The sequence below is a fragment of the Stenella coeruleoalba genome (genome assembly GCF_951394435.1).
Source record: "Stenella coeruleoalba genome assembly, chromosome: 16".
NCBI classification, from domain to species: domain Eukaryota; kingdom Metazoa; phylum Chordata; class Mammalia; order Artiodactyla; family Delphinidae; genus Stenella; species Stenella coeruleoalba.
This window is the reverse complement of record NC_137162.1, coordinates 49,603,193-49,616,369: the sequence shown is the minus strand read 5'-3', so window position 1 is coordinate 49,616,369 and position 13,177 is coordinate 49,603,193. Positions and strand designations below refer to the sequence as shown.

At 37.8% G+C, this 13,177-nt stretch overlaps 1 long non-coding RNA gene across 7 annotated transcripts in view; it reads left to right on the top strand.

The window, feature by feature from the left end:
- The window catches only part of LOC307175353, a 638,943-nt gene extending 626,090 nt beyond the window's left edge, over positions 1–12,853 (top strand). For all 7 annotated transcript variants that reach the window (XR_013824319.1, XR_013824320.1, XR_013824321.1 and 4 more), the window contains one exon: positions 12,143–12,853. This is a non-coding gene — a long non-coding RNA (uncharacterized lncRNA). The remainder of the gene's footprint in view (positions 1–12,142) is intronic.
- Positions 12,854–13,177: the final 324 nt, after the last annotated feature.

The window sequence follows — 13,177 nt, the reverse complement described above, 5'->3', positions numbered from 1 at the left end:
TATCTTCTTTGGAGAAATGACTATTTAGGTCTTCTGCCCATTTTTGGATTGGGTTGTTTGTTTTTTTGTTATTGAGCTGCATGAGCTGCTTGTAAATTTTGGAGATTAATCCTTTGTCAGTTGCTTCATTTGCAAATATTTTCTCCCATTCTGAGGGTTGTCTCTGGGTCTTGTTTATGGATTCTTTTGCTGTGCAAAATCTTTGAAGTTTCATTAGGTCCCATTTGTTTATTTCTGTTTTTATTTCCATTTCTCTAGGAGGTGGGTTGAAAAGGATCTTGGCGTGATTTATATCATAGAGTGTTCTGCCTATGGTTTCCTCTAAGAGTTTGATAGCTTCTGGCCTTACATTTAGGTCTATAATCCATTTTCAGCTTATTTTTGTGTATGGTGTTAGGGAGTGATCTAATCTCATACTTTTACATGTACCAGTCCAGTTTTCCCAGCACCACTTATTGAACAGGCTGTCCTTTCTCCACTGTACATTCCTGCCTCCTTTATCAAAGATAAGGTGAGCATATGTGCATGGGTTTATCTCTGGGTTTTCTATCCTGTTCCATTGATCTTTCTGTTTTTGTGCCAGTACCATAGTGTCTTGATTACTGTAGCTTTGTAGTATAGTCTGAAGTCAGGGAGCCTGATTCCTCCAGCTCCATTTTTCATTCTCAAGATTGCTTTGGCTATTCGGGGTCTTTTGTGTTTCCATACAAATTGTGAAATTTTTTGTTCTAGTTCTGTGAAAAATACCAATGGTAGTTTGATAGGGATTGCATTGAATCTGTAGATTGCTTTGGGTAGTAGAGTCATTTTCACAATGTTGATTCTTCCAATCCAAGAACATGGTATATCTCTCCATCTATTTGTATCATCTTTAATTTCTTTCATCAATGTCTTATAATTTTCTGCATACAGGTCTTTTGTCTCCTTAGGTAGGTTTATTCCTACATATTTTATTCTTTTTGTTGCAATGGTAAATGGGAGTGTTTTCTTGATTTCACTTTCAGATTTTTCATCATTAGTGTATAGGAATGCCAGAGATTTCTGCGCATTGATTTTGTATCCTGCTACTTTACCAAATTCATTGATTAGCTCTAGTAGTTTTCTGGTAGCATCTTTAGGATTCTCTATGTATAGTATCATGTCATCTGCAAACAGTGACAGCTTTACTTCTTCTTTTCTGATTTGGATTCTTTTTATTTCCTTTTCTTCTCTGATTGCCGTGGCTAAAACTTCCAAAACTATGTTGAATAAGAGTGGTGAGAGTGGACAACCTTGTCTTATTCCTGATCTTAGTGGAAATGCTTTCAGTTTTTCACCATTGAGGACAGCGTTAGCTGTGGGCTTGTCATATATGGCCTTTATTATGTTGAGGAACGTTCCCTCTATGCCTACTTTCTGCAGGGTTTTTATCATAAATGGGTGTTGAATTTTGTCGAAAGTTTTCTCTGCATCTATTGAGATGATCATATGGTTTTTCTCCTTCAATTTGTTAATATGGTGTATCACATTGATTGATTTGCGTATATTGAAGAATGCTTGCATTCCTGGAATAAACCCCACTTGATCATGGTGTATGATCCTTTTAATGTGCTGTTGGATTCTGCTTGCTAGTATTTTGTGGAGGATTTTTGCATCTATGTTCATCAGTGATATTGGCCTGTAGTTTTCTTTCTTTGTGACATCCTTGTCTGGTTTTTGTATCAAGGTGATGGTGGCCTCATAGAATGAGTTTGGGAGTGTTCCTCCCTCTGCTATATTTTGGAAGAGTTTGAGAAGGATAGGTATTAGCTCTTCTCTAAATGTTTGATAGAATTTGCCTGTGAAGCCATCTGGTCCTGGGCTTTTGTTTGTTGGAAGATTTTAATCGCAGTTTCAATTTCAGTGCTTGTGATTGGTCTGTTCATATTTTCTATTTCTTCCTGATTCAGTCTTGGCAGGTTGTGCATTTCTAAGAATTTGTCCATTTCTTCCAGGTTGTCCATTTTATTGGCATAGAGTTACTTGTAGTAATCTCTCATGATCTTTTGTATTTCTGCAGTGTCAGTTGTTACTTCTCCTTTATCATTTCTAATTCTATTGATTTGAGTCTTCTCCCTTTTTTTCATGATGAGTCTGTCTAATGGTTTATCAATTTTGTTTATCTTCTCAAAGAACCAGCTTTTAGTTTTATTGATCTTTGCTATCGTTTCCTTCATTTCTTTTTCATTTATTTCTGATCTGATTTTTATGATTTCTTTCCTTCAGCTAACTTTGGGGGTTTTTTGTTCTTCTTTCTCTAATTGCTTTAGGTGCAAGGTTAGGTTGTTTATTCGAGTTGTTCACTCTGGAATACTACAGTTTATTCATCCATTCTCCTATCTGGAGACTGTTGGTCGCCTGCCTTGTTTCTAGTCTGTTGATATTTCAAATATTCCTGCAAAGAATGCTGAGAGCCTATAACTTTTTATATTTTTGTCTGTGCATTTTGGTATCAATTCCTAGAAGTGGAATTGCTGGGTCAAAGAGTAAATGAATATGTAATTTTCCGAGAAATTACCATCTCTGCCTGGACTGGGATTGGGGGACTGAGGCAACTAGGGTGCAAAATTTGAAGGGCACTCGCTCACCAGATCTTACAGGTACAAGCCCTGCCCTGAGAGGCACTGCCTCCTGGAGTTTTGTGTCCTAAGCACCTTACTCACCTCAGGGTTGAGCCTTGAAACTGATGCCCATGGAGACAAAGTGCTTGGTCAGTTCATGTAGTTAGTTGGTGACAGAGCTGGAACTAATACAGGTTCTCTAATGCAGGTCTGGGATCCACCTCCCCCCACCCCCGCCCAACACACACATTAGGCTGCCATTACTTTTGCCACTGCTCAAGGAAACACTCTCAAGACAGGGTGGCCAACCCCTTAGCCTGGATAAGACCTTGAACTTCAATTCTGCCAGACATGGCACAATAACCAGCTAGAGCCCAGTGAGACCTCACCCACAATAAGATAATCACACTGTTCAAATGGGAAAATGTTTACAAAGTGAATCAACAAGTAAACAAGGGAAAAGTTTATCCTTCATCATGAAAATCAAGAAACTTTCTTTAAATGCTAATGAAATTATTAAGAAAAAAGCCATTATCAGCAAACAGTGACTTTGCTGATTTATAAAAGTCTCTTCCCATTGATTGAAACGCATAGAAAATCCTCCAAGGAATGAAGTAGTTTCACCTTAAGACAGCACGTGTTAAGGATTTGAAAGAAAGAGTTCTGCATTTCTACTATATACTCTAAAACTTTGGGTTTTCGATAAAACAGGTAGACCCAACACTTCTTATTTATCCAAGAGAAGTGAAAACATATGTTCACACACACATAAAACCTGTACTTAATGTTTACAGCATCTTTTTTCCTAATCATAAAAAGTCTGAAAAAACAAAATGTCCTTCAAGGGGTGACTGGATAAACAAATCATGGTACATAAATACCGTGGACTACTATGCAGGAATAAAAGAGTGAATTATTGATATGCATAACTTAGATAGATCTCGAATGCATTATACTGAGTGAAGGAAATCTAACGCGGAAGACTACATGCTAGGATTCCATTTATATGACATTGTAGAAAAGGCAAAATTATTCAGGAAGAAAACAAACCAGTGGTTGCCAGGCAGGGGTTTAGTGGAGGGGTTGACAACAAAGAGACATGGGGAATTTTTTGAGGTGATAGAACTGTTTTATATCTTGTTTGTCACTGTAGTTACTGGAATATATTCTTTTGTCAAAAATCATATAATTACACACTAAAAAGGATAAATTTTCTTTCAAAGTACACTTTGATAACTGCTTTTCCATATAACTGGTTTCTTTGTAATCCTAAGTATTTCATTACAATGCATTAAAAAAAATTTTTCTGAGAAGGGGTGTATAAGCTTCATCAGACCGTGAAAAGGAGTCCGTGAGGAAAAAACAAAAGATTAAGAACCTCTGTTGTTTGAGGTGTTATCCTCAAACAGATCCTGCTTTTGGTGGATCTGAGCTCCCATCCTGTCAACCCCAAGTGTCAACCAAAAGCTCCACTCACCTCTCAGCTGTTTGTCAGGGAAGCACAGATGGGGGAGGGGACAGGATTTCAGCGTGTGTGCGCGTGACAAGAGCAGAGTCTCTCTGGTCCCTGCCATGTAGTGCCCTGGCTTAACGCCACCCTGCCTCCCACCTGCTCACAGAGCTCTGCCTCCTGGTGGCCTACCTCCTGACTCCTAGGAGGATGTCCATGCAGGGCATTCTGTTCTACACTTCCTGCTCCTATTTTCAGCCAGTGACTTGGTCCAATAACCTTCAATATCTCGTTTGGTCTTTGATGTCATTAAGACAAATCTTTCTACGTGTTCCCAGCCTTTTTATTTGTTGTTAGTGAAAGAATTAGTTTGAAACACCCAACCTGTCATTTCATAATGACGTTTTAAGGAATTGGAGCTATCTGGTATTTTTCTCTTGAGTTAGTCCATGATATTTTATGTAAATGGACTCTTTATAGGAGCAAGGCTGTGTCATCCTTTTAAATGAAAGGACATCAATGATAGAGAATGCAATAACTCTGATGGATTGAATCTCGGATTTGCTGACCTAGTTCTGAATATTCATCCAACTTCATTTCTATTTGATGTTTCTGTCCTGACTAGATACCATGACCCTTCAGAACAAAAATATATATTTAATAGATCATGGTTACAAATCTAAGGTTGGACTTTTATATTTTATCTAACAATTATTTCTATGGTGACACCTAATTCTATTCATCTGTGAGGTTCTTAATTACACTTCCAGTCCAATTAAGAAAGAAATAAAGGTAATTCTTTGCCTCACAGGGCTTTTGTAAGCTGTAGAAATATGTTTTTGGGTTGTATAGTAAGGTTGGGAGATTGAAGGAAGACCCTTTATCCAAGCATTCCTAAGACAGCATCATGACAATGAAGATTTAAATACAAAGAAAAATGTTCACATCTATGGTGTTATGTTGAGACTATCACGAGGCAAAGGAAATCAGGAAAAAGGAAACCAAGACCTAGAGGCAGCCAGGAATCTTGAGGAGACAGATTTTCAATCACATTTTGAAGGAGATCCTTCTAGCTGTCACAGTTACCCAAAGACAGCGTTGTCTCTGCTGTAGGTGACTCTGAGCTCTTCACCACCCAAGTGCTCTGTCCCAAGCTGCACACACACTTCCTAGTGAGGTCTGAGAGGATGTTCAGTATCATGAGGTACATTGGGCCAGTGACCTCAAGGGACCCCTCCAATGCTAAGAATTTGTGAATCTCTCACCCTGGAATGCTTGATTTTTTTTTAATTGTCTAAAATAATCTAAGTAGATATTAGATGATATCAGATTTTCTTTATTCCCTTCAAAGTACAGAGTTAAGTTAATCATACTACTGAGTTCTTGGTGTATTATTTCTGCTGGCCTATGTAAAGCTCTCCTCTTATTTGTTTATTACTTTAATAATTTAATCATTTCCTCTTATTTCCACACAGTTTGCTCTCATTTCTCTCACCCGCGTTAGGCAAAATTCTAATATATTTACCATATATCTTTCCATTACTATAAAAAACTGTATCCTTGCTAAACAGTCATTTGTTTTACAAAATGTATACTCTTGTTTTACACATATGCATTTTCAATTTACACTAATGATATTGTGTAATATATCTAATTCTGTTTCTAACTTTTCATTAAGCACTCTGTCTTCATTATCCCTCTGTTTCAGCTCTGTTTGGTTCATTGCTTCTGACTAATGTATAGCCCTCCATGATGTGACTCACACCACATTTGACCTAGCCACTCTCTACCTCCACAAATAAAAGGAGCACCCTTATCTATGTCCTCTTACGGACTGGTAAATAAAGACTTTGGCATGTGTATTAGTCAAGGTTTCCTGAAAAACAGATCCAATAGAGTGTGTGTGTGTGTATATGTATTAATATATCAAGAAATTTATTGGGACTTCCATGGTGGTCCAGTGGTAAAGAATCAGCCTCCCAATGCAGGGGACGCAGGTTCGATCCCCAGTGAGGGGACTAAGATCCCACGTGCCACAGGGCAACTAAGCCCGTGGGCCACAACTACTGAGCTCATGCACCTCAGCTAGAGAGCCCGCGTGCCACAAACTACAGAGCCCACGTGCCCTGGAGCCCACATGCCACAACTAGAGAGAAGCCCACGCACCACAACCAAAGATCCCACATGCCTCAGTGAAGATCCCGCGTACTGCAACTAACACGAGGTGCAGGCAAAAATAAATAAATGTTAAAAAAAAAAGCCTTAAAAAATTTTTTTAAAGAAATTTATTATAATGAATTGGTTGGCATGATTATGGAGGCTGAAAAGTCCAAGATTTGCAGGGTGAATCACAAACTGGAAACCCGGGAGAGCTAATGGTGTAGTTCCAGACTCAAAAGCTTCTGGCTTGAGACCCAGGACGAGTTGATGTTCAATTCTAGTCCAAAGGCAGAAAAAAAGCTGATGTTCCAGTTTGAAGGCCAACAGACAAGAAAAATTCTCTCTTACCCCAGGAAAGGGTTAGTTTTTTTTGTTCTATTCAGGCCTTCCATCTGATTGGATGAGGGCCACTCACATTATGGAGGGTAATCTCCTTTATTCAGTATATCAATTTGAATGTTAATCTCATCCACAAATACCCTTACAAACACAGCCAGAATGTTTGACAAATATCTCGGCATCCCATAACCCAGTCAAATTGACACATAAAATTAACTCTCAGGGCATGTAAAACCAGGGGCATAAATGCTGGATCTCGGTACTGCTAGCTTACTCTCCTGGTTGATAGCCCTAGTCTTCTCCCACTCACAGTAAATCAAGGTTCTTACTCCCAGAGTTCTTAATCCCTGTTAATACTTGGCACCATCCAGCTTTCTAATTTTCAAATCTACACGGTTTAAAGAGATAGTCCATTGTTTTAATTTGCATTTTTCATATTACTAATGAGTTTGAACAGCTTGCTATCTGGTGCATGCTATCTGGTTTTTGCTTCTCTAATTGTTGCTTTAATATGCTTAACTTTCTAATGTGTCTAATTTATCACCCCCTTTCACTTGGTATTTATTTGTACTTTCTGATTTTTCTTGTTTAGTCTTGCCCGAGGTCTATCTTGTTAATCTTTTCAAAAAACAAATGTTGGGCTTTTAAAATCTTCTCTATTGCTTTTGTGTTTTATTTCCAAATTCCCCTCATCTAATATTCCTCTTTTTTACCCTCTTTGAGAAGAGTGATGATGGTTTATTCTACATAGGATCCCCCTAAAAGCATAGTAAAGAGTGTGGCACATATTATAGGCACAATATAAGTTTGTCAAATGACTGAATTAAAGAGAAAATACATCATCTTTGAGGTATATTGATTTATTCTCTTTTTTAAAAAATTGAGTTTTCTGCAGAGAAATGAGGGTAGAGTGACATAGGTATGACCAAAGGAGAGAAATAGAATGAGTTAAGGGGACAAACAGCTTATATTTAACTTGCCTCTCTACCAAGGTTTGATTATATCCACTGGATGCAAACATGCTTAGGAATGTGGGGAGTGAGGAGGGCATATCTCTCTCCAAACACTATACCAAAGGATCAGCATACAGAGTTTTTTTATAAAACTATTTTTTAGAGCAGTTTTAGGTTCACAGCAAAATTGAGGGGTAGGTATAGAAATTTCCCACATACCTCCTACCCCACACATGCATAGCCTCCCCCATTAGCTATCAATATCTCCCACCAAAGTGATACATTTGTTAAAATTATTGAGTCTAAATTGACACATCAATATCACCCGAAGTCCATAGTTTATAGGTCACACATGGTGCACATTTTATGGGTTTGGACAAAAGTATAATGATATATATACATCCTTATGGTATCATAAAGAAGAGTTTCACTGCCCTAAAAATCCTCTGTGGTTTGTATATTCATCTCTCCCTCCCCACAACCCCTGGCAAACACTGATATTTTTACTATTCCTATAGTTTTGCCTTTTCCGGAATGTCATACGGTTGGAATCATATAGTAAGTAGCCTTTCAGATTGGCTTCTTTCACTTAGAAATATGCATTTAAGACTCATCCATAGTTTTTGTGGCTTGACAGCGTATTTGTTTTTAGCACTGAACAATATTCCATTGTGGGTATACCACAGTTTATCCATTCACTTAAACTGAAGGACATCTTGGTTGCTTCTAAGTTTTGGTAAATAAGATTAAAGCTGCTATAGATATCCATGTGCAAGTTTTTGCGTGGACATAGATTTTCACCTTCTTTGGGTAAATACCAAGGAGTACAATTGCTAGATCATACAGTAAGAGTATGTTTAGTTTTGTAAGACACTGCCGAACTGTCTTTCAATGTGGCTGTACCATTTTGCATTCCCAGCAGCAATGGATGAGAGTTTCTCTTGTTCCACACCCTCACCAGCATTTGTTGTCAGTATTTTGGATTTGGGTCATCCTAACAAGGGTATAGTGGTATCTTGTTGTTTTAATTGGAATTTCCCTTGTGAAATATGATGTGGAACATCTTTTCAAGTGCTTATTTATCATTTGTATATCAGTTTAACAAATTTGGAAGAGAAAATTCAGGAATTGCTGTTTTACCAAGTGCAGTCTACATCCTATACAATCCTTAAAGCAATGGCTATTTCTTAAAGGTAATTGGAAAGAATAATTAGCTCCATGTTTACATCATCCAAATTTGAATTATTTCACAAAAGCAGGTGATTTATTTTGTAATTTATCCCATTTAAAGCACTCAAAGCATCGAGTGTTAAAGCCTTGCCATTTCTAGGTATCTGAGCGCTCTTGTGTACACATTCAAACTTCAGAAGATGTATTGGCTATAGGAATGAATCGTAATTGAGATGTTAATTCTTAGAAATCATAATAATTCTTTTACTTTAAAAACTTCGGGAATCAAATGAAATTTGGGAAAATTTTGACAATTTGAGCCCAGTTGCTGTAGTGATTTATCAACACTTTAACAAACTCATCCCTACTTACCTAAGTAATGTATAAAACCTGGCATTTTTCTTTCTAAATTAATAGGATGGTATTGATACATCACCTGAATGTTGGAATCCAGAGAGCAAATGGGAAGATGATTCAGTAAAAGATAAAGAACAGTAAAACATTTTCCCTATTATGGGGATAGTACAACAAGGCATCATTTCCCAGGGAAGGCATATTTTTCATAGTGCTAAACAGGGTGAATGTCTATCAGACCTCATAAGCTGAATGAGAACCTGCTAATACCTCACTTCATCCCTGGCTCTTTACCTGAAAGTCATTGAAAGAGAAAATGAGTTGACCTTCCTGTCTCCGCTTCAACACAGAGACACACACACACACACACACACACACACACACACACACACAGAATGGAATATTACTCAGCCATAAAAAAGAATGAAATAAGGCTATTTGCAGCAACATGGGTGGACCTAGAGATTGTCATACTGAGTGAAGTAAGTCAGACAGAGAAAGACAAATATCATATGATATTGCTTAAATGTGGGATCTAAAACAATGGTAAATGACCTTATTTACAAAACAGAAATAGAGTCACAGATGTAGAAAACAAACTTAAAGTTACCAGGGAGGAAAGAGGGGGAGGGGTAAATTGGGAGATTGGGATTGACATATACACACTTCTATATATAAAATAGATAACTAATAAGGACCTCTTGTATAGCACAGGGAACTCTACTCAATACTCTGTAATGACCTATATGGGAAAAGAATCTAAAAACGAATCTAAAAAAGAGTTATACATATACACATATGTGTATATGTATTTATGTATGTATAACTGATTCACTTGCTGTATACACCTGAAACTAACACAACATTATATATCAACTATACTCCAATCAAAATTTAAAATAAATAAATAAATATATATATTGAATAGAGGAATTCTCCAAAATGTAAATCAGAATACCAGATATACTGATTATAAAAGTAGTGAGTATCAGAAATCTCAATATCATAAATACTAAAAGGTGGAAACAAAGAGTATCCATGTTGAGAGTGTCCTTGAAAAGTCCTTCCCACCTACAAGGACTTGTGCACAGGTTAAAATCGACAAAGCACTTGTGAGTCTTCCTGAATAATGTGAAGTACCCTGTTAGTCATTATCATGGAAATCAAAGAAGCCTGCTTCTCCTTAACCTTTTACTAAATCCTCTTTGTCACATCTCTTGTGGTGATACTGACCACCTGGTTTTCCATACTAAAGCCTCTTTCAGTAGATGGCTTGCACTGTTTTTCAAGAACAGTTTAAAAGCTGAAACACTCCCTCCCATTTTCCCATTCATTGACATGTCACTCTTTCAGAGAGGCTCTCTAGTTTTCAAGATGAATAAAAAGAGTAACCAAGATGCACATTCTTAAAAATAATAATTACAATTAATTTTCTCATTTGAGAGAATCCATGACCCATGGATGAAATGAAATGAGAAAGGGAATGAGCAGTTCGGAGTCTTAGTGAAAACTTGAGTGATCTACCCCATGAGGTGCCCAAGGGTCCCTAATCCAGCAGAGCAGATGGGGGATCAGAAAAACAAGCACTGCTTAGACCCTTAAGCACTGGAGATTCTGTGCTACCTGAGAATTCTGCTCCTTTGGCTTGTCTGTTTCTTTTTGTGACACTGTGGCTCCAGTGTCCTTCAGCAGTGTCTTCGGTCCTTTGGTACCTTGGATAAGTGTCTGGTAATCTGTTTGAACTGATGAAGTACAAATAATATTTCAGCACCAGCAAATGAAAGATAGTATTTGGAATGGACAAAGGCAAGCATTACTACAGCCAAGTCTTCAGCCCTTAGGGAAGTACTTCAACATTCTGAGCCTCGGTTCCCTGGTGTCTTAAATGAATACATAATACCTTCCTTGTAGCTTACTGTCATTATTATTAAATGGCAATAAAAGAATACCTGGCAGGTCCATCATATAGCATAAATGCTCAGGTGAGGGTTGTATTTCTGCCTTGTAAGCCCCCAGCCTGCCATTGCAGATCTTGCCTGGCCTCAGATCCTGAGAATGCTGCTCTGGGTGTTGTGTGTCACTTTCCTGCTTCAAGCTTGTAATTACTCATGGTGTGAATATGCTTCTATTGGGCCACACACCATGGAGATGGTGCACTCTTAAAATAGGTTTGGGAGTCACATAGCCTAGAGTTTAAAACCTGGATCCATTCAGTACTAGCTTCATGGCCTTAAGCAAGTGATCTAACCACTCTGAATCTTGTTTTTTTCATATGAAAAAAGAAATAGGTGGACTTGGTACATGGTAAACATCAAATAAATATTGGCTATTTTGCATTATTAGTATGAGAGGTAAATAATTGTTCATTTTTTTAAAGACTTTATTTTTTAGAGTGGTCTCAGTTTCACTTTAAAAAAATTGAAAGGAAGTTACAGAGAGTTCCCACATACTCCCTGCCCCTGCACAACTGTCCCTTCTGTCAACATCTTGCACCAGAGTGACACATTTGTTACAACCAATGAACCTACACTGATACATCATAATTGCCCAAAGCCCATAGTTTAGAATTGACTCTTGGTGTTGGGTTCTGACTAATACATGATGACATATACCCACCATTGTAGTATCATATAGAAGAGTTTCACTGCCCTAGAAATCCTCTGTGATCTGCATATTCATCTCTCCTTTCCCCCAGGCCCTGGCAACCACTGATCTTTTTACTGTCTCTATAGTTTTGCCTTTTCCAGAGTGTCACGTAGTTGGAACCATGCAGTATGTAGCCTTTTCAGACTGGCTTCTTTGACTTAGCAATATGCATTTAAAGTTCATCCATATTTTTGGTGGTTTGATAGCTCATTTTTTCAGCACTGAAAAAAATTCCCTTGTCTGGATGCACCACAGTTTATTCATTCACCTACTTAAGGACATCTTGGTTGTTTCTAAGTTTTGGCAGTTATAAATACAGCTCTATAAAATCCACATGCAGATTTTGAGTGGGTATAAATTTTAACTCCTTTGTGTTATATAAATACCAAGGAGCATGATCGTTGCATGTTAATGGTAAGAGTATGTTTAGTTTTTCAAGAAACTGCAAAACTGTCTTCCAACATGGCTGTACCATTTTGTGTTCCCACCAGCAACGAGTGAGAGTTTCTGTTGCTTCGCATCCTCCCCAGCGTTCCGTGTTGTCAGTGTTTTGGAGATGGGCCATTATAACAGGTATGTTGTGGTATCTCATTGTTGTCTTAATTTACAATTCCCTAATGACATATGATGTTGAACATCTTTTCAAATGCTTATTTACCATTTGTATATCTTCTTTGGTGAGATCTTTGTCAAGGTTTTTGCCCATTTTTAAGTTGGTTCTTCAGAGAGGTTAAGTCACTTGCTGAATTCCATGAAGTTAATACATAACTGAGCCAGGGGTTTAAACTCAAGTCTCTGTGAATCCCAAACCCATTCTAGCAGCACACAGTCTCCATGGTGTGTGGTCCAATAGAAACACACGTGTATATGCTATGTCAATTATGTATGTATATGTAAGTTCCATGAGGGCAGGGATCTTGCCTTGTTAACTGCGATACTCCCAGCACCTAAAGGACTGCCTGGCCAAATGTGCAAGATGTACTTTATATTCTTCTAATAGTTCTTCTAACAGTTTATTTTTAGGTGTTAGCCATAGTTGTTCTAGGCTTTTCTACAAATGCTTGCTGAGTAAATGAATGAATACATGGACATATAAATTAAGATACAATTTTGCAAATTACAGTGGCATAGGTGCTAGGTATGCTTCAGAGGGGGACAACAGTCCTATTTGGCCTATGATGGTACTGTGTTGATGTTTCTTCCTTCCCCATGGTATTAGAAGTTACCTTATTGACCATGGAGTTTTCAAATGGGGTATGCAGGTAAGAGGCATTCAGTCATGAAGAAGTCTGACTTTCCAGGGTAATGTGTGCGGGGACAGAAGAGGGAAGGTGTTATTATAATGCAAAATAGTCACCAGCTTTTTTCAGAGATCAGCTTAAAAACTCTGTCAGAATGGGTGCTATTTTAGACTATATTGATGGACCTCCAATAACTCTAATTAAGTGTTTTCTTCCCTAAGAAGAAGCAAGTGATCAGTGACATTTTTCTAAGGTTTCTTGTGATTGTGTAGCAGAATGCATCTC